Consider the following 21582-nt stretch of genomic DNA (forward strand, 5'->3'; position numbering starts at 1 on the left):
AAACAACCCTTATCATATAGTTTACCACCTAACATATACCCCACACATTAACTTATTTTCCATTTTTATATGATAAAGAAAAATAATAATATATAAAAATTATAGAGATAGTAAAATATATTTATAAATTTAAGTGTTATTTATTTAAAATGATAAATTTGATGGTTAAATGTTATTAATCCAAATATATAGTAAAACAGTATTTTAACTCAACTGAAAACAATACAATAAACATTCCGCCGAGAGAGTTCTAAACTGGTAGAACCGTGCGGTCAGCGATCTAGAGCTCTACCGCTTGAAACGAAACTTCAAACTGATCGCAAGGGAAAACTTGACAGTAAGGGTAAGCCTTACCGGCGGCGGCCTCAGAGTAAGCTCCGGGAATGGCTTGATACGCGACGCCTGGGTTAGATCCGTGCATGGGAGCCGGGGAGAGATCACTGTCGCTAAGAGCAATGCTAGAACATGATTAAGAATTCATTTATTGGATTCAGTATCATTTTGAAGACAAAGTATTTAACTTATATATCCACAATGAAGCCCCTAACAGATTACCACATCTATGACATGTACAAAGCATACGAGGATTGTTACTATTTTAAGAGAATAAACAAATTTGATATCTTCATTTAAACAAGATAATCACAAAACAAACACATGCATTTACGTGTTTCCTTTTGAAACATCAATTTTAATTTATGTTTTAAGTTCAAATATATTTATTTTAGTGTAATTATCATCTATTTATTCTATTTTTATTGCATTAATCTATGAAAATAACTTATGATATTCCTCGTTAACTTAAGCAACTTCAAAACGAAGTAATACACTACTGTCATTAAACACTATCGAATGGATCACAAAAAAAATATTTGAACTCATCAGAAAATAAAGCATATGAATCTAGCGCATAGCACTGGAATACCACTCGTATTAAATAAAGTAGATAAAGCGTGCACGTTAGGAACAGTCCTTCCTCTGTGAACCTGATATATGTTCAGTGATGTGATAAATGTAAATTCTATTCTTGGGTCCAGACCCTTCCATGTCTTCTACAATGTTTCTCTAAAATCACTATTAAAGACCTAATAGATTTCTTTATTGTTGTCATTGAACTTGCTCTCCAATCAGATCAAGAGCAACCAGTAAGAAAGAAATTCCCTAAAACAAGAGGAAGTGGAAATGGGTTCCTTGAGCTGATAACAAACTTCGAGTTGTTGCGGTTAATAGCAGAAACGCTAGTGATAGCTCCTTCATATATATATATATATCCTATTGTGCTTCTTCTTCTTTTTGATCTTCTTATGAGCTTTTTCTCCGCCTCTGTTCCCGGGGCAGACACACCTCTCTGATGTTTTTTTTTCTTTCCTCCTTCGTTTTCAACTAAAGCAGCCAGATATCCTTCTGATGATTGTCATGATTTTTTTTGTAACAACTCATTCGTATGCACTTCCTAGCTGAAACAGACCCGAGACCATTGCGTTGAACTTTGTCACAGACATTGTGTTATCAAAGAGAAGGTATGGGACAATGAACGGAAATGATTTTGGGGCTGGAAGGATGTTGAGGAAGGACATTGTGGAAGGTATGTAGCAGACAACCCAAGCAGGAAGCTCAGTCTTAGGCACAAACATAGTCATTGGCAAGATGATGCAAAAGAGCGTGAAGGAATTGAAGGGCAAGATAAGCTTCTTTAGGAGGAAGAAGAAGAATATCAAATTGAACTTCTTGCCTATGCTTATCTGCAAAAACACGCACAAGGCATGGTATCAGCAAACCCCCTAGGCTATACAGCCGTCAAACAAAGGAGAAATAGTTGCATAGGTCCCCAATGCCATCAGTGTTGCTGTTTTCGGTAAGCTTCTTAAGATGTGGATTATGTTGGGGTCAAAATCGGTTAGAACAAATCAACGTCAGAAAACTTCCTGAGAAATTTTCTCTTCCATAAAAAGAGAAGGAAATCAAAAAACGGAAAAAACTACCAAAGGTCTAATGATCAGCTCGTCGAACGGACGAGCTGGATCGACCACGGGATTCAGCTCGGCCGTTCGCCGAGCTGGACCAGTCCAGTTCAGAGAACGGCCGAGCTGGATTGACCAAGCAATCCAGCTCGGCCGTTTGCCGAGCTGGACCAGTCCAGTTCGGCGAACGGCCGAGCTGGATCGACCAAGCAATCTAGGTCAGCCGTTCGCCGAGCTGGACCAGTCCAGTTCGGCGAACGGACGAGCTGGATCGACCAGAATCCATCTTCACCTCGTCCTCGTAGCTCCTCTCCCGATATTGTATCAAACTCGCTCTTGTTTCGTCTCGATCGGAGGTACCACTGGAACTTTACGATTTAAAAACCGCAAGGACTCGTTTTATCGCGTAAAGTTCGAGTTGATCATACGAAACAGCGACGGTTAACTAAACACATTGAATCTCCTATACCGTATGGGAAATACAAACTTTCCTCGGAATCAACATCGTTTCGAAAGCGCTATCTCCGATAAATCGTAAAAAAAGCAAAAGTCGATAAACGGCCCAAAAGGGCCCGAAACGCGGCTAACGGCCCAATCACGACTTTATACAAAATTGAGCCCAATCAATATGACGGTTTATCTTTTATTTTGCAGAAAAAGATAAATGTCAAATTCGAAAGATAAATGCTAAGTTTCCAAGGATAAACACAAAGGATCGAAGAAAAATGGAATATTTCCGCAAAGCGATAAATTCGACCAAGTGCAGAAAGGGAAGGAGAAAACCGCCTTAGAAGGAGTATATAAGAGGATCGAAGTTGAAGGTGCAAAGGAGGCAAAAAATTTACTAAGAGCAATACTTAGAGCAATTTAGGCAACTTTCTGTCTTTGTTATTCGAGCTGCGACTAAATTAGGTTTCTGTAGTCTTAGGTGCTAGAACTAGAAATCTCGCTGACTGCTCTCGTAGCCAAGGTTCTTACCTTGTTGTAACGCTCATACGCAGATTCGGGATCAGATCAATTTTGCTCTCTTTTCGATTCTCATATTTTTCCGTTTGTCTTTTCGTTTTCTTGATTGCTTGACGTGTGGTTTAGCAAATATACGGGACCTTTGGCAAATAAGGGCTTTCCTAACTTTTCTAATTCAACGGAAATCGACAGTGCGAATTTCGGTTCCCATAGATAATTCACAAATTCACTGAGAGAGAAAGACAATGGCACATTAGCCAAGAACCAAACAAAAACAAACACTTTGTATATGATGTTGGCTACAATACCTCAACATCGTTTAAGAAAATGAATTTCCAGCCATGGAGATAAGCCCGAACAGCAATGTCCATATCCTCAGCGGTGGTTCTCTCGAGATCCTCCACACACTAGCTTTTCCATTGAACTCAAAAAAAAAATCAAGAAGACACTGTTCAGTTGCTGTTCAACCTCAAAGTGAAATGCCAAGTTAATGTTCTGTAATCTTGTCAACAAGTTCTCTTCCCTATTCACAAACGACCATCTCTCATGTTCCAGTCCTTGTTCCTCATTGTCCTGTCACGATTCAAAAATGATAAATCTGAATTCTCTGAAATTGGGAGCCATACAGACAAATATTTACCTTAAAATGAAGAATGCTTTTTTTTTGAGGAAATCGGGTAAAGGCTGAAAATCAGCGTCGAAAATGGACATGGATTCGTAGTCTTTGACAAAGCTACAGTTCATTGCAGACTTAAGATTTCCAGCTTTGTAGCCTTCTCTATTCACACGATGACGATACACAATGCGTGCACCTTCCTTCTGCCATTCATGAACCTCTTCTTTGATTAAACTTTGCGTGATTGGATCATCAGAACTACGGATGTTGTATAGGGTTGTCCAGCCCAAACCAGCCCTATTTAGCTTAAGCTCAACCCTAAGTGAGCCCTAACCCTTTTAGAACCCATTAAACTATGTAAAATAGGGCTGAACCCTTTTTAACCCTTTAAGCCCTTTATATTTTTTTTATGTAAACACATTTTGTTATAATCTCTTATAAAATATATGTCATTTTATATACTAATACATATCAAATAAAATAGTTTCTGATTAAAATGAAAATGAAAAGAATGTGAAAACTGTTAACGTTTTTGTCAAATTACTTCAAAGAGTCAACAAACTAAGAGGACACTTTTTTAACGAGACAAAAGCAACGTAAAGAGTTTAAAGACTATAGAGATCCAACAGTTTCAAAGACACTAACAGAGGCTAAATGCGTAAGGGATCGCTCTATGGTTGAATTTTTTTACTGTGATCTTCATGATATCACTCAAATTATCCTAAGAACTGAATTACTCTCTCAAATAAGAAGTTCAGTTGTAGTATTTATGGATCGAATCCACATAGAGCTAGGGAACCTAATAAATCTAATCAGATTAGTTAAGCTACGTAGTTTAATGATTTAAATGTAATATTGCAGGTTTGTGAGGAAGTAATTGCTCGATTGAGTGATTGATGTTTTGGTACTTAAATGGAAATAGTTAGACTTAGGGTTTTCATTCAGATAATCAGGATTATAATCCTACAGATGCCTAATAATTTGTATGCATGATATTATAGAGCTCAACACTTAATAACAAACCCTTAGGCTTTCGCTTTCTAGGTTTGTCTATTGACCAGTGTCGATCGATTATTCTATAGGAATATCGATCGATACACTTATTGAAACATCGACTGATTATTCGATAGGAATATCGATCGACGCTCTTGGTCAAGCGTTAATGCGCGGATTCAATAAGCTCACTAAGTGATGCGCCTCGGATCGTAGACCCGGACCAGGATGATGAGACCATGGCTGAGACAGCTGATTCTTCAACAAAGGACAAACCAGGAGGGCTTAATGGCGAGTATACTGATCTAAATCCAGCTGTTGAGACAGAGGACGAGCTGACACAGAGTGAGCATGAACTAGAACCAGCTGAAGAGAGTGTGCATGAGCTGAAACCACCTGAAGTGAGAGTACATCAGCTGGATGAGCTGAGTGAGTTAAGTGACACTAGCTTAGAGCTGAATGAGCTAAGTGAAACTGAAGATGGAGCTGATTTAGTTGCTGGGTGAAATGGGTCTTTTTCAGCCTAAGGAAAAATTCATAACAAATTCAATTTGGGTCGGTTTTACACCAAATTCGACCAGGCCTTTGCTGATGGTCTCCTACCCATTTGCATCAAGAAATATCAACAAAAGAAGTCAAAGCCGTGATCATCCAAGAGGCATTCAACAATACACTTATTTATGGTCAAAAGTCTTAGTCTTTGTTTGTGTTTTCTAAGTTTCTAGTTTTCCACAAAAACTCTTAGTCTTTCTTTACCACAAGTAGTATAAATATGTAAACTCTTCTATGAATAAAAGCAGTCTAAGTTCGATTTATATTTTGTTTCTTCTTTTAAGTGTGAGAGAGAGTTCTTTAGCTAGTTCATTGGTGTGAACCGGCTTGTTGATTTGGTGGTCAGCCAATTCATCTTTGTGTGTTGTTTGGTGGTTAGCCAACACATTCATTCTTTCTTAGGTGGTTAGCCTTAGATCGTGGATATATCAAGAGCCATTTCGCATCTCTTGACGATCCTTTCATTCCATTTTAGTTCCAGAAGTGTCATTTGCCTTCTCGGATCATATCCAACACCCAACTAAAGTGATCGTTCAATTCAGGACGTATCAAGTGGTATCAGAGCCACTTTGGCTTGTTTGTTTTCATTTCATCTTCTCATCTCTCCACAAATTTCTTTTATTATTTCTTGTTGGATCCGGGTTGTACCTTTACTCCCTTGTGAACGCCTTTAAAAAAAACGATAAAAAGAAAAATAAAAGAAAAAAGAGAGTAAACGTTTTTGGCTTGAATCATTTCTGAAGAGAAATTCAGGGGGAGTGCTGGAAGATAAACCCTGCTGGTTGAAGAAAAACCGAGCCTTAGGACAGTTAAGGCGGATCCACATAAAAAACTTTTCATCTTTCTTTCTCTCTTTACCCTTAAAAGTTTTTTTGGGTTTTGAATGCTGAATTTTGACTGCCTATCATCCTTTAAACCAGTGAAAAGAACTTTGAGTGATCACCTAAAAATCGTAAGCTAAACACTTTGAGAGTGTAAGGATTTTTATTTCCTAACTCGTTTGTAAGTGTAGTCAGGATGTTTGGACTTCTAAGGAAAGTAAATCAGACTTCAAAACCACCACAAAAAGATGTTTTTTATCCTTTTAAAACCTTGCCTGAAATAGAGAAATTGATTTTTGGAGAAAAGAAACAGTTTGCTTCTAATGAGTTTGATTTTGTGCAGAAACAAAGAAATCAGTGGAAGAGACAAAATATGTTAGATGATGATGAGAAGAGGGTCATAAATGGTGATCGTCCCTTCACCAAAGCCAAGAGAAGCAACTGTGATATGTTTGATCAGAACGAGCTTCTGACTTATGCTAGTTTGGAGAAGATGTTGCATAAGGCAATTTTTGCTATTCAGCAACTCAAAAAGAAGGGACACACCAACACTTCTTCTGCACCAAAACAGCATGAACTAAAACGATGTAATTTTTCTTCTCTTTCAAATTCCGATTTGAAAACTAATGTGTTTTCTTTTGATAAAAGCAAAGCTGTGAAAACCACAAGAAAAGCTCATTCTACCAGGTGCGTCAAATGCCATAGGATCGGTCATTATGCTAACAAGTGCCAAAACCAGAAACCGTTGGTGACTTTGGAGAATGAGAACATTGAAACAAAGCCAGAAAAGGAAGGTCTATTGTCAATTTTTGATAACTATGCACATAAGCCGATGGCAGGTAGTTCTGAATTGATTTTTCAGTTTGAAAAGAATTCTAAAAAGGTTTTGAACAAGAATGAATTTTCTGGTCCTTTGAATGCTTTTGATATTGGCGCATATGACCTTGGTATTGGAAGCTTTGTGTCAATACAGGAAGGGTCAGATGAAGAACAAAACCGTGGTCATCAAGCAAACCAAGATAGATTTTCTTCCATTCAAAAACCGGACCAAACTCAAGGTGAGCAATGTTCTGATTATGATTCTTTTGTTTATAACCCTTTTCCTTTTAATGTTCAAGATTTTAGGAAAAAATCTTTTTGAAGAGGGAGAGAATGATGCACCTCGGATCGTAGACCCAGACCAGGATGATGCGACGATGGCTGAAACCAACTGAAGTGAGAGTAGATGAGCTGGATGAGTTGGGTGAGTTAAGTGACACTAGCTTGGAGCTAAATGAGCTAAATGACACTAGCTTGGAGCTAAATGAGCTAAATGACACTAGCTTGGAGCTAAATGAGCAAAGTGACACTGAAGATGGAGCTGGTTTAATTGCTGGACGAAATGAGTCATTTTCAGCCCAAGGAAAAATTCATAACAAATTCAATTTGGGTCGGTTTTACACCAAATTCGACCAGGCCTTTGCTGATGGTTTCCTACCCATTTGCATCAATAAATATCAACAAAAAGAGTCAAAGTCGTGATCATCCAAGAGGCATTCAACAACACACTTATTTCTGGTCAAAAGTCTTAGTCTTTGTTTGTGTTTTCTAATTTCTAGTTTTCCACAAAAACTCTTAGTCTTTCTTTGACCACAAGTAGTATAAATATATAAACTCTTCTATGAATAAAAACAGTCTAAGTTTGAGTTATATTTTGTTTCTTCTTTTAAGTGAGAGAGAGAGTTCTTTAGCTAGTTCATTGGTGTGAACCGGCTTGTTGATTTGGTGGTCAGCCAATTCATCTTTGTGTGTTGTTTGGTGGTTGGCCAACACATTCATTCATTCTTAGTTGGTTAGCCTTAGATCGTGGGTATATCAAGAACCATTCAGCATCTCTTGACGATCCTTTCAGTCCATTTCAGTTCCAGAAGTGTCATTTGCCTTCTCGTATCATATCCAACACCCAACTAAAGTAATCCTTCAATTCGGGACGTATCACTAAGCTTCCTAGATCAGCTCTCGCCTATTCTAGCAATCTTAGCTCAGTTAGTATGGATTCAGGGTGAGATGCAAGCTATCGCTTATGTCTACAACTCCTAGGGCAAGTTCTAGGTAGCTAATCTAGAAATAGGGATTAATGACAATCCTAATGATGAATATCACAACTTAGAAATCTATAGTTGGGGCGAATCCCTCATAACCTATTTAAACCCTAAAATCTAACAAGAGAACTACTCAGACATGACCAAGCAATTCATAACAGCAATAAGGTATAAAAACTGCATAGATAAATAGATAGATATCTATGGAGTTCCAACCACAAATCTCTTTGAATCTTCTCTCCAATCTACTAAAAATCCTAGAAAACCTTTGCTGTAAAATCAGTAAAACAAGAAAGCACACTTTGCCTCTAACATGTTGGCAAAGCTTATATAATTAGGTTAAAACTCATCAGGGGTAATCTTGTAAATTGGTGAATACTTGGGCTCTAAGTCTGCTCAGACCAAACGGGCTTTTTGCGTGCTTCGCTGTCGATCGATGTCAAGATTTGAACATCGATCGATTGTTCCTCTTCAGTGTCGACCAATGGTGGAACTCGATGGTCATATCGGGTGCTTACTCCAAATATCTCCAAAATGCTCCAAAATCATCACTTTCCTCCAAATCACTCATGATCCTATAAATATACTAAATAGACTCTATAATATAATAATTAATAGTTAAAAACTTATAAACCATGGGTAAAAGTGGGTCAAATCCATGGTCTATCAACTCCCCCAAACTTACTCTTTTGCTTATCCTCAAGGAAAACACATAGGTAGTCTCTCTGAAAGAGGTTTGAAAACAGCAGGGACTCAAATAATCTTAAATTTAATTAGAATCAACACCTTAGATAGTCCTAGTCTCGGAAGCACACTATACCATATCCTAGTCTAGCAACCAAGTTCATCTAGTCAACAACTTAGCAAATCATGTCTGACAATCCCCTCTACCAACCTCAATTCTTACATAAAATAAAGTGTATGCTTTACCTTGGGCGTATCGATCACAGGATGCAAGGATGCTCAAACAAGTATTTGGACCTGCAGGTAAACAATAGTTCATATCCTCTCTCTCTCTACTAATTCTCTCTCTCAGTCAAAGTCTGATTATATTGCAAGATCATTGACCAAGATTGGACAGACTTCCATGAATCAAGCTTTAATGGTTGTAGCCACTAAATAATGTTCACTTCTTTTTGACCTATATCATAGGATTATTTGTGAAGCAAGCCTTAATGTTTGTAGCCACCAAGTCAATCAAGCTTTAATGGTTGTAGCCACTAAATAATGTTCACTTCTTTTTGACCTATATCATAGGATTATTTGTGAAGCAAGCCTTAATGTTTGTAGCCACCAAGTCATGTTCTAATCCTTTAGCTATTGAATTCTTATGAAGCAAGCCTTAATGGTTGTAGCCACCAAGTCCTGTTCGAATTCCTTCCTAATAAATCTATAATAGATAAATAAATATATATATATATATTTTTTTTTGCATAACTATATCTATATTTCAAAAATAGAGAGAGAGAGGGTGAATAAACTACTATCAGGAATGGTGTGGTTAAATAACAAGCAAAATCAATAAGTTCATCATTCCCTTCTTGACTTAATAAAAACTTTTTCGAAACATTTTAATAAGACTCGTGAATAAAATACTATCAGGAAACCTCCCCCCAGACTTAAACTACACTGTCCCCAGTGTATATTCATTCGGAGTTATGGTGATAACTAAATCATAAGTACTCAATGTAACAAGTTAGAACGATATATGAGACCGGAATGGATGTCGATCGTTGTAAAGGTGTTGATATCGGTCGCGGCAGGTGATGTTCTGTCGATCGATGTCGGTAGTGTTTCATCGGTCGATACTCACGACAATCGTCTACTCGGATCTTTTTTTTATGACCTGCAATAATTTAAAACAAACACAAATACTAGATTAATAAAAACCAATTAATTATTACCTAATAGTGGGTTGCCTCCCACTTAGTGCTTTGTTATAGTCATTTAGCTTAACTTTGGAGGTGATTTGGCTAGTAGTGTTGAAAGATGGAACTTGATGGGAAACAAGTGTCCATCTCTTCTCTGCACTTGTTGAACCATGTACCATTGAAGTCTCGCATTGCTTCATCTCCTCTGCGCAATTTTTTCTTCATTGTTGCAGTTGTGTTTTCTATCTTCTGCAATCTATCTCCAAGACTCTCAAGGTTGAACTGATGTCTCATAAGTGTGGCGTAAGTGTCAGCCGAGATCTCCTCACCATGGTTGTGTGTATCAGACATGTCTGATGTCACCTTTGGTTCTAGCCTGCCTCGGTTTGTAGCTTCATCAACCGATGTCTGTCTAGGAATGTCGGTCGATTTGTTGTTGCGTTTGTCAATCGATGCTGATGCTTCTGGTCGACGGGTGATGTATCTAGGAATCTCAACTATCTCCCTTTGTATTGCTTCTATCTGAGAAGTCAAAGCACTCATGCTAAGGTTCATTGGGAAATAGATGTCATCACATCTCCTATCAAGCCTCTCGTCTGTAGTTTCCACAGTTCTGTAGATCTCTTCTACCAACTGATCAATCTCTGCTCTGGTGTGAAAATCTGGTTGAGACTTCATCGGGTGTGAGTTCTTTGGGTCGTCGTTGACCGATGTTGAGTGGTGTCTGTCGATCGATACTGGTCGATGTTTGTTGGCTGCATGCTGAATTTTATCTATGTCTTGCCTCATCTACTCCATGCATGTAGTCAACCAACTGATGATATCATTCAGTGGATAGTAGAAACCATTAAGCTTCATCTCGAAATCACCTTCATTCTTTTCTTGGGCTACACAGACTCCATAGAACATCTCATTGATCTCGTCCTTTGTGTAGATCTCTGGTACCAGCTTGGTCTGTGTGAATGAGCTAGCATGTTCTGGAAGACATATGTAGCTGTGTTTATCTCTCGAAGCTCTTTCCATTAGCTCTCTGATATCATCCTTTCCACATCTCTTGCACATATCTGATCGTCTCTGTAGACTTCATACTCATCCTTCTCTTCCCAATAGAATTTCCTAGTTCCAAAAAGGTCAAAGGCTCTTCTGCCAAATTCTGGACGTCTGTCGATCGATGGAGGGACGTCAACGTCGATCGATGGAGGGACGTCAACGTCGATCGCCGGTCGAGTAGGATGTCTATACTAAGGAGTGATTTATACTCTCTCAAATAAGATGTCGAGTTGTAGTACTTAGGGATCGAATCCACAGGGAGCTAGGGAACCTAATAAACCTAATTAAGTTGATTAAGCTAGGTTGATTATTATTAAATGTAAAAGACAGATTTGTGAGCAAGTTAATTGCTCGATTGATTGATTGGGGTTTGATGAAAGGATGGTTTGCTAGACTTAGGGTTTCTATTTAGGCAATCAGGATTATAGTAGTATAGAGACTAAGGTTGTATGCAAGATATTAAAGAGCTCAGCAATTAAGAACAAATCGATCGGCTCTCGCTTTCTAGATTCGTCTATTGACTAGATCTAATGATCTCAACTATCGTTTGTCGATCAATTAGAAAGTGTTGATCGATGATTCTAGAGGAATATCGATCGATACACCTTTCACGACGTCGATCGACTATTCTATTGGAATATCGATCGACACGCTTCTAGCAAGTTTTGCGCGCGGGTTGATAAAATACTCACTAGGGTTTCTAGATCAGTTATCACTTGTTTCTAACAATCCTAGTTCAATAAGGATATATTCAGAGAAAGGACCAAGCTATCACTTGTGCCTAATGATTCTAAGATCATGGTTTAAGTTCGTGACTCTAGAACACAAGCAGTAAGAAAATCCTATTGATGAATATCACAACCTAGCAATTCTATATTTGGGGCTAATTCCTCATAACCTATTTGAATCCTAAACCTAATAGGTGGATCTATTCAAGCATGAAATTTGTCACAGAAATCATAGAAAAATAGATATAAAACTTTAATAGAATAGATAAAAAAACCAAAGGAGTTCCAGGAGGACTCTGAAGGAGTTCCTTCCTTCTCTCCTAACCTAAGAGAAACAATAGAATAGAAAGCTTTGATAGCGTAGCCGTCAACAATGGGTTATAAATAACATAAATAGGGTTTCTGGTCGTCCATGGGTATTTTGGTAACTTTGTGTGGCTTCTAGGCTTCAGTCGGTCATAAAATATACCCAGCCCATATTCTGGCATCACCTTCGATCAATGGCAAGGGTGCTTCGTCGATCGACAGTCCTTCATCCCCTCGACAGCTTCCTCTCGCGAGGCAGACTGATAACTCTTTAGTAAACCAGGCATAACTTCTGCTACATGATGTTGATTGACCTCAAACCGGTGGCATTGGAAATCTAACTCAAAGATCTATCTTATGTCAAAGGATGGGCTAAATATATCGGTGGGAAGATCTCCATCCATAGCTAGACATCTGACGCGTCTGTGCAGCTCTACACTCAAAAGGCTCCAAAAGACACCAAAATCACCACTTTCTTCCAAATCGTCCTTGAACCTGTAAATACTCTAAATAGATTCTATTCTAGTAAATAGATATTAAAACACCTATATACCATGGCTAATAATGGGTGAAATCCATGGTATATCACTATTCCACCAGCTGTGTCATAGAAGTCTTTTGTAACCCTCTGCTGATGTGTTGGGATGGTGTGTTGTTGTATGAAGAGATTATCTGCTCCATTAGCCATCTGAAAATGTCTGCAATGTCCTCTCTGGATACGTGCAGTGCATGTCCATCTATTGCTCTTGCATATCCATCTGGGTCGCTGAAAATACCAAATTCATCTAGTGTTAGATACTGGTTATCATAATTAGTGTTTTTGCTTATAGTGGATGGTGGTTTCGGACGGATGTCGATCGATGATGGAGGGTTTTCGTCGATCGATGGGGGTTGACTCTGTCGATAGGATGGCTGAAACGTGATCTTTCCCCAATAGCTTCTGCTCGGTATTGTTCTACTTCATCACGTCTTTGCATCTTGAGAAGTTCCTCATATGTGAAACCTTCAAGAGGTTCATCTGCTTCTGGCTCATGAATTGCAGTTTCTACTGCATAGCTTTCGTGATGGTGATCATCTCCCCAACTGCCAATCAAGTAGTCTCCTTCTCGTACACGGTCGACTCCAGTGTCGATCGATTGGTAGTAGGCAATGTCGGTAGATGCTCGTTTTTGGCTTGTCTGATGAGAATGAGTGTCGATCGATGTTGAGACTGATCTGTCGATCGACGGCACATTCCTTTTCCAAGAAGAATGATGTAGAAGTTTGTCTTCCTCATCAAGAATGGCTCCGTACTCTGTAGCTCGTTCCTCCTCATCATCATACTCTTCTGCATGCATGGTGTCTTTGGTGTGTGCTGCCATGGTGGGATTGTAGTAGTCGTTCTCCCAATCGTTTGGACTACTGTCGACCAATTATTCTTTGGGCGTGTCGATCGATTTCTTATAGGCACTGTCGATCGATGTGGCTGTGTGAGTTTCGATCGACGCCGAGTATTCTATCTCATACTCGGCTCCACAGTGGTTTGCATGTTGCACACTGCTCCTACTGTCGGCAAGAAAGTTCTCCCAAGTAATAGAGAAGAGTTCCAGTTTAGCTTGATATCCTAGACATGGAAATCAACTGGAACTAGGACATTACCAATTTGCACCTCTAGGTATCTTACAATTCCTCCTGAGCTCTTCTGAGAACAATCCACAAAAGTGAATGACTCCTTGGAAGGCTCCACCTTCAGACCCAGATGGTCTTCAATAACCCTAGGTAGGATGCTAACTGATGCTCCTGTGTCGCATAGTGCATGTGGGAATTCAATACCCTTCACCGTGCATGGTATTGCAAACTTCCCAGGATCACTCTTCTTCTTCAGTGTAATCCTCTTCTTTATCTATTCTCTAGCTTCACAGAACATTCTCCTAATGTCCTCTTCGGTCTCTCTGGTTTCTCTGAAGAACCTCCACGATCTGTGGGTAAAATAAGCCTCCTCGAATGGCTTTTCTAAAGGAATCCTGAAGACTCTCTTTTGGAAAATTTCCCTTTCTTTTTCATTAGCTCTCCTCTTCAGATGTTTTGCCACTTTTTCCTTTCTTTTCCTTAGGGTTCTTCCCACAGGAACCCTATCAACTTCCATAGGATCTGCTGCATCATCTGAAGGTGTCCTGATGGCCTCTGGTGGGTTATATGAAGGTTTGGGTTGTGGCCTTAGTGCATTGAGACGTGCAACGTCTATCTTTGGCATCTGCACTCGGTATGTAATAGGTGCGCGTCAATCGATGGGCGCTGGAGGTTATCGATCGATGGCGTTCTATTTCTGTCGATCGATGGCAGTATCAGAATGTCGATCGATTTTGACATAAACAGGACTGGGCGGATGTGGTTGTCTTGCTGCGAACTCCTTGTGAGTCAGGATCCTCATGGCATTGCAAGATGTGGTCGACTCCGTAGGTTTCATCGATCGATGCTCTGGAGAGCCTGTCGATCAGTTTTGATTGAAGTCTGTCGATCGACATTTGAAATCCGGCGTCGATCGACACCAATGTGATCCGCCAAAACTCATCGAGCTTTCTACATCGAAATATCCTTCTTGCAGCTTCTCCTACTTCACCACTATCCATAAATCATCATCTATGATGGCATTCACGTGGTGCTTCGTCACATCATCCCCGACCACTCTTGTTAAGGCTTCCTGCCTCTTAACAACTTCTCCTGTCTGAACAACCTTCATCTCCAGCTTCTCCACATGAGTGCTTAAAGATCAGTTCACTAAGCTTCCTAGATCAGATCTCGCCTATTCTAGCAATCTTAGCTCAGTTAGGATGGATTCAGGGTAAGATGCAATCTATCGCTTATGTCTACAACTCCTAGGACAAGTTCTAGGTAGCTAATCTAGAAACATGCATTAATGACAATCCTAATGATGAATATCACAATTTAGAAATCGATAGTTGGGGCTAATCCCTCATAACCTATTTAAACCCTAAAATCTAACAAGAGAACTACTCAGACATGGCCAAACAATTCATAACATCAATAAGGTATAAAAACATCATAGATAAATAGATAGATATCAATGGAGTTCAAATCACAAATCTCTTTGGGTCTACTCTCCGATCTACTAAAAATCTTAGAAAACATTTACTGTAAAATCAATAAAACAACAAAGCATATTTTTTCTCTAACATGTTAGCAAAGCTTATATAATTAGGTTAAAACTCATCAGGGGTAATCTTGTAAATTGATGATGACTTGGGCTCTAAGTCGGCTGAGACCAAACGGGCTTTCTGCGCGCTTCGCTGTCAATCGATGCCAAGATGTGAACATCGATCAATTATTCCTCTTCAATGTCGACCGATGGTCGAGCTCGATAGTCATCTCGGGTGCTTACTCCAAATATCTCCAAAATGCTCCAAAATCATCACTTTCCTCCAAATCACTCATGATCCTATAAATATACTAAATAGACTCTATATTATAATAATTAATAGTTAAAACACTTATAAACCATGGGTAAAAGTGGGTTAAATCCATGGTCTATCACTTCACTCGCCAATACTCTTTGTAGTTCTGCTTCACGTGCCAACGGACTCCGGTGGTGACACAACAGAGGCTAAATGTGACTGCTCATTATCGAAAATAAGACAAAAAAATGAATGATAAGTTGCAAAACACTTGAAAGCTAAGTAAACTACAACCAGAAAACTCGCAGAACACAACACCAAGAAGAATAACTCACAAGTCACAACTATACAACATTCTCAGGACATGAAGCAAAACACCCAAACCTAAGTAGCAAAACTAGGCTCAATGCATTTACCATTAACGCCACAAGTTCTCATACAGGCTCGATCACATCTTTCATTTGCAGGGCATGAAGCTAAACTCTAGTAGCATAAATAATCAGAAAACCAGAAGCTAAGTAGCAAAGAATGCACAACTCTACAAGTTCTCATACATGAAACAAACAAGAACAAGACACACTCAAGAAAAATTTACCTTCATGCGCTAGAATCTCCAACTTCATAGTTACTTTTTGCAGCATCATCATCATCTTCTTCATCATCAAAATAATCTTCAATATCTCATGTAAGTTAATGAATATAAGTTAGTTAAACAACATAAAAAAATCGACTTCCATAAGTTAATAATGGAACTTGTACCTTCAAACTTTGCAAATCCTCTTAACCAGTTTCGAGTGGCAATTAGTGCTTGCACATTTTTGGGCAGAAGTCTATTTCTGAAAGGAGTCAAAACTCTTCCTCCAACACCGAAAGCTGACTCAGCTGCTATTGTGGTGATGGGTATGTTCAGTAAATCAGATGCCATTAACGCTAGATCACCATATCGATGCTGACTTTTTTTTTTCCAAAAACTTAGAACTTCTATGTCTTCAAAAGTCTTCATGTCTAGTCTTGGTTCTACATCCAAATAGGTTTCCAGATTTGACTTGACATTTCTTGAACTAGATCTGAGGCTATTTTCAAGCTCAAAAAGATCATGTTATATACAAAGTCACACAAACTAGTAAACCACTAAGAACTTTCTACTTTTTTTTAACGAAAACTAATAAGAAAAGTTTGAAGAACTTACATATTCCATTTCATATTCGAGGGGTGATTCTATTAGAAGCTCATGTGGAGTTAGTGTTGCAGAAAACTTTGAAGGATTTGCTGATTTTTGATATTCTTCATAGAGTGAAATCAGACTGTCCCTAACAATTTGAACCTTTCCTCAGAAGTCCTTAGATCAATCTTTTCATAAGCTGATCGAAGTATATCCAATTTCAACCTAGGATCTAAAGCAGCCCCCATAGCTAAAATCACACTGTATTGATCCCAATACTTCGCAAACTTCTTTCGCATCGCCTTAGCCATTGTTCTCACCTCACCATCATCTTCACAATCACACCATATTTCTTCAACATCATCTCAATTTTCCACACCTGAATGAAGTAGACATTGGATGTTGGATACTTTACTCCTGAAAAGTAAGTGTTGATGGTATTAAAAGGCTTCAGCAAGTCACATATTTTGACTCCACGTTCCCACTCTTCTTTTGAAGGCAGCCATTTGTAACCTCTTTCATATAGATTCAGAATAGCAAATGCCTCTCTGAATTTTTAAACTCTCACCAACATTTCATATGTTGAATTCCACCTGGTAGAGACATCTAAAGACAAACTTGCACCACTTGTGATCCCAACACTCTCAACGCAGATAGCAAAAGAGTCTTTCCTTGACTCGGATGCTTTGATAAACTTTACACTCTCTCCTATGTTCTCTAATAGACTCGTGGCTAATTCTAATCATGCTTTCACAACCAGATTCGAAATATGTGCGGAGCATCTAACGTGCAAGAACTTTCCATTACACAACAGCTCATTGCTACTCCCATTGCTACTCAAAAGATGATGCTTAAGAATATTTAGCATACTATCATTAGCTTTAGCATTATCCAGTGTGATAGTAAATACTTTCTTCTCCAGTCCCCATCCATTTAAGCAATCATAAACTGTCTTAGCAATCACTTCACCACTATGAGGAGGTTTAAGACTACAAAATGCTAAAATCTTATTATTCAACCTCCAATTCTCATCAATGTAACGCGCAGTAATACATACTAGTTTTTGACCGCGCACCCGCGCGGGTGTATGTTTGATGTAATTATATGTTTTGTTTGTTGTAAAAACATTCATGTACTTGTTTCATATGTTATTGAGTTCTAACATTGGTGTATCCTGAATCACAAATTAAATCCCATATAATGTTATTTTCTGAGAAATAAACAGAAATACGTCTGTCCTGCCACCAGGTGCATTCATTTGAACATTTTCAATTACTCCCCATTTTCTAATTGGTATAGCATGCTGAACATGGTACATGTGTGTTCTTTTGCAACAGGCTTGGATTTTGTTTCCCTACAAAAGAAAACAGAGGAAATATTAGTTTAGATTGTTAAAGCATTAACCTCTTATAACACAATAAACGTTTAGAAATATTGGTTTATTCATTAGTCTGTTAAAAACCATCTCAAAGGTATCTCCAAAAGCGATGTTCATCGTCTAAGAATGTAAGCACTTAACTTAAACTCGCCAGTTATTTTTATAAAGCATGAGTTTTGTGAGAGGATGAAAAGTAGTCATAGTTGACATTTTTGGAGGATTTGCGTTGAATGATATGGTGTTTAGGTTATTGGAGAAGAGGTATATATAGCTAGTTAGGAAAGGTTAAAGTAAATTGCATTAGGTCTGGGCATTTTAACCTGGACCCGAAAACCCGAACCAGAACCTATCCAAAAATATCCGACCAAAAACCGAACTGAAAATTCATAAGTACCTTTTGGATCTAAATTTGTGTTACCCGAAAGAACCGGAACCAAAGGGAACCGACCTAAATAGGCACGGACCCGAAAAAACCCGATCCGAATAGACTCAACCCGATAAGAACCGATTTGTACCCGACTTAAAAACATGTATATCCAAAACTATGATTTTTTGTGTTCTATTTTATATATATTATTTTATGATTTAGTTGAAATATCTTTTGTTAACAACATTTGTTATTATTTTGTAACATTTTTTAATTAATGTGAAGCTTTAAAATGTAAAATTTAGAGTTTAAAAATGTTTTATTTTAATTATTAATAATTTCATTTTAAGTTATTTTGAAAAATTTAAGATATATATGATAAATATCGAAAAAATGTTATGGAGTTGGATATGTCATGTCCTTTACAGATCCTAAATACCCGAACCCGATCCGGATCCGAAATGAACCCAAAAAAAGTACGAGTATTTTATGAGTATTTTAATTATTGACCCGAACCGATCCGGACCTAAGAACAACCGACCCGAACCAAAATTTCTAAATACCTATTGGGCCTAAATGTTTAGGACCCAGATCCGAAAGGAACCAGCCCAAACCTGACCCGAAAATCCGAACGCCCAGGCCTAAATAGCATATTAATATCTAAAATTTTGTTAGTTGTGAATTTTTAGTATTAAATAGCGAATATCCAATACGATTTTATTCCAAGTTTAATTCGTTTGTTAGCTACTTAACGTAATAAACGAAAAGATAATTAGAAAATTAAGATATTTTACGTGATCCGCAAGATTAAGCGCAAAGAAAGATTTCGTGGTAGCTGGCTGATATGATATTTGTTAAGATGAATGCTTAAATATATGAATAGATAGTGGAAGGTAATATCTTTTAGGTAGATAATAAATATTTTACATGATTTGCAAGATTATAAACCAAAAAAGGATTTTGTATTTATTATGATGATTGCTTAAAGATAAGAATAGATTGTGTAATGTAATTTCTTTTAGGAAAATAATAAATGATTTGTTTTGAGTTTGAATTTAAAAATATATTATGAAAAAATTAGTATTGTTTTAGTTATTATTGATGTTGAATAACATGATTTCTAATAATATTGATATAAATTATGATCTTAATCTATGACATATATTTGTATATAGCTTTTTTTCCACTATATTTGTATATAGCTAATACACTCGTTTTGATTTTGCAGACGCAAAACTGGATATCTGATGCGATGAACGAACTTAGTATCATAATACAGGTCGATGTTTTATAAATGATATACAAAGGTATGTAGGTAAGCAGCAATTTTTTTTATTGTTTTGTAATGTAGAAGTTTAGTAATGAAGAATAATTGTATGGTTTAGTAATAAGTGAAAACGTCAATGTTTTAGTTATTGTACCAAATGATATGTAGGAAAATGGTAGGATGTGGGTTAGTAATGGTTTTGTAATTACACGATATAATAATTAAGCAAACATTGACGGTATAATAATTAACCAAACGTGTTTGTCTGTTTAAAAAATAAGCAAAACATTGAGTTTAATCCCAGTGGCATAAGTTGTAATTTTTGAAGAAAACGAAGGGTTATTTCTTTTTTGTACTTCTGTTTTAATAGTTTAGATATATCCCATCACAACACTTCGGGCTGTCCACAAATCTTCTGTAAAACACATCGACCCTTGTGTTTCACTAAAACCTCTATCAACTTAGCTTTTTCTATCTCATATATCTTGTAGACATCTGCTGCAGCAGTTTGTCTACAGATATGCTGAACATCAGGGGTAAGAAATCTATCTCTTTCCCTTACTTTTTCGTATTCAACATACTTAAAAGGTAAGTCATGATATATAATTATCTAAGACATCTTCTCTCTATCAGCTATGTGATCATATTTAGGAGCATCAGACCTAAGCTTAGCAGGGCATGTCTTTGAATGGTCGTTTAGTGATGATGCTCCATGTGTTTTTTCTGCTACCAAAACCACAATGATTACATCTCGCCCTTTCTTTTCCATCAACCTCTAGTCCTACATGTGTAAAATATTCCCAACATTTAGCCCTACATTTTTTACGTACTGGTTGAAATGGCTGAGTGACACTTTATGTTTGTTCATGAGGTTCTTCTTCACCTTCCATCTGCACCTCTATGTACTCATTCTCAGCCTCCATAGCAGCAATTGTTTCAAGTGAAGGGAGATCCATAGTATCAGTAGCTGAAACTGAATACAAAAACAAGACGAGATTAGTTCACCAGCTGAAAGTATTACTAAAGACAAAAACAAGACAACACATGCTCTCAGTCTCAGCTTTACCATCCAACAACTTACATGGATTCTAGACTTCTACCTAAATTTCCAAGAAACACATCAGTAATGCTTATGATTCTAAACGAAACCTAGAAGCAGACATCATTGATTAACAATCTAAACGAATCAATGAGTCTTCAAACAATCAACTCCAATGGGAAAGTCCAAATTAGTAATGCTTCAGCCTCTTAAAATAAAACCCATCATTGATAATCAATCATAAACTTTCCTCCATGAGAACATAATGGGTTTTGAAACAATCATAAGTTCATCACTAATCGTTAAAGCATAACACAAAGATGCTATCAGATTTCAATGATTTGTAAACCAAATGATCAGAAACGAATCCAAAGCCAAAAGATAGAGACGAATCAAATCGAACCTGAGATGTTGAAACCGTCGAGTGTCGAGATCGAAGAAAGAAGCTGAGATGTTGAAACCCACGAGTGTCGTCAATGAGATCGAAGAAACAAGCTGAGATTTTGAATCCCACGGTGTCATCAACGAGATCGAAGAAAGAAGCTGGGATGTTGAAACCCTCGTCGACGAGATCGACGAATAGAGCTGAGATCAAAATCGTCAACGTCGATGGTGATCTGTGGTGATTGAAACCCTCGACTCCTCGAGTGTCCGCGATGAGAACAAAGAAGATGCTGAGATGGAAATAAAAACCGTCGTCGTTTAGCTTTAAAAATTTCTAATGACTAATAGGGTCCAACCCTTTTTAAACCCTTTATTTTCTAATCCAACCCTAAATGAGCCCAATCTATACTATTAAAGCAGGATCCTATTGTCATAATTACCTTAGGGGCATGTTTCCTTCACTAACATTGCATGTTTCATTAAGGGCAATTAAGTAATATTAATAACAAATCTATATTGGGTCATTATTTTTGGATCCAGCCCAAATCAAATCTCTCTTGGGCCATTTGGGCCTATTAAAAAATCAGATTCAATTCTCACCTTTTTTTTTCCTTTGGACCATTGAGTCCAAGTTCAAATAATTTTTTT

At 37.7% G+C, this 21582-nt stretch overlaps 1 pseudogene; it reads right to left on the reverse strand.

Annotated features, from left to right (window-relative positions):
• Positions 1-280: 280 nt before the first annotated feature.
• LOC106319636 overlaps positions 281-21582 on the reverse strand; it is a 22314-nt pseudogene continuing 1012 nt past the window's right edge.

This window comes from Brassica oleracea, unplaced genomic scaffold (assembly GCF_000695525.1).
Source record: "Brassica oleracea var. oleracea cultivar TO1000 unplaced genomic scaffold, BOL UnpScaffold00452, whole genome shotgun sequence".
NCBI classification, from domain to species: domain Eukaryota; kingdom Viridiplantae; phylum Streptophyta; class Magnoliopsida; order Brassicales; family Brassicaceae; genus Brassica; species Brassica oleracea.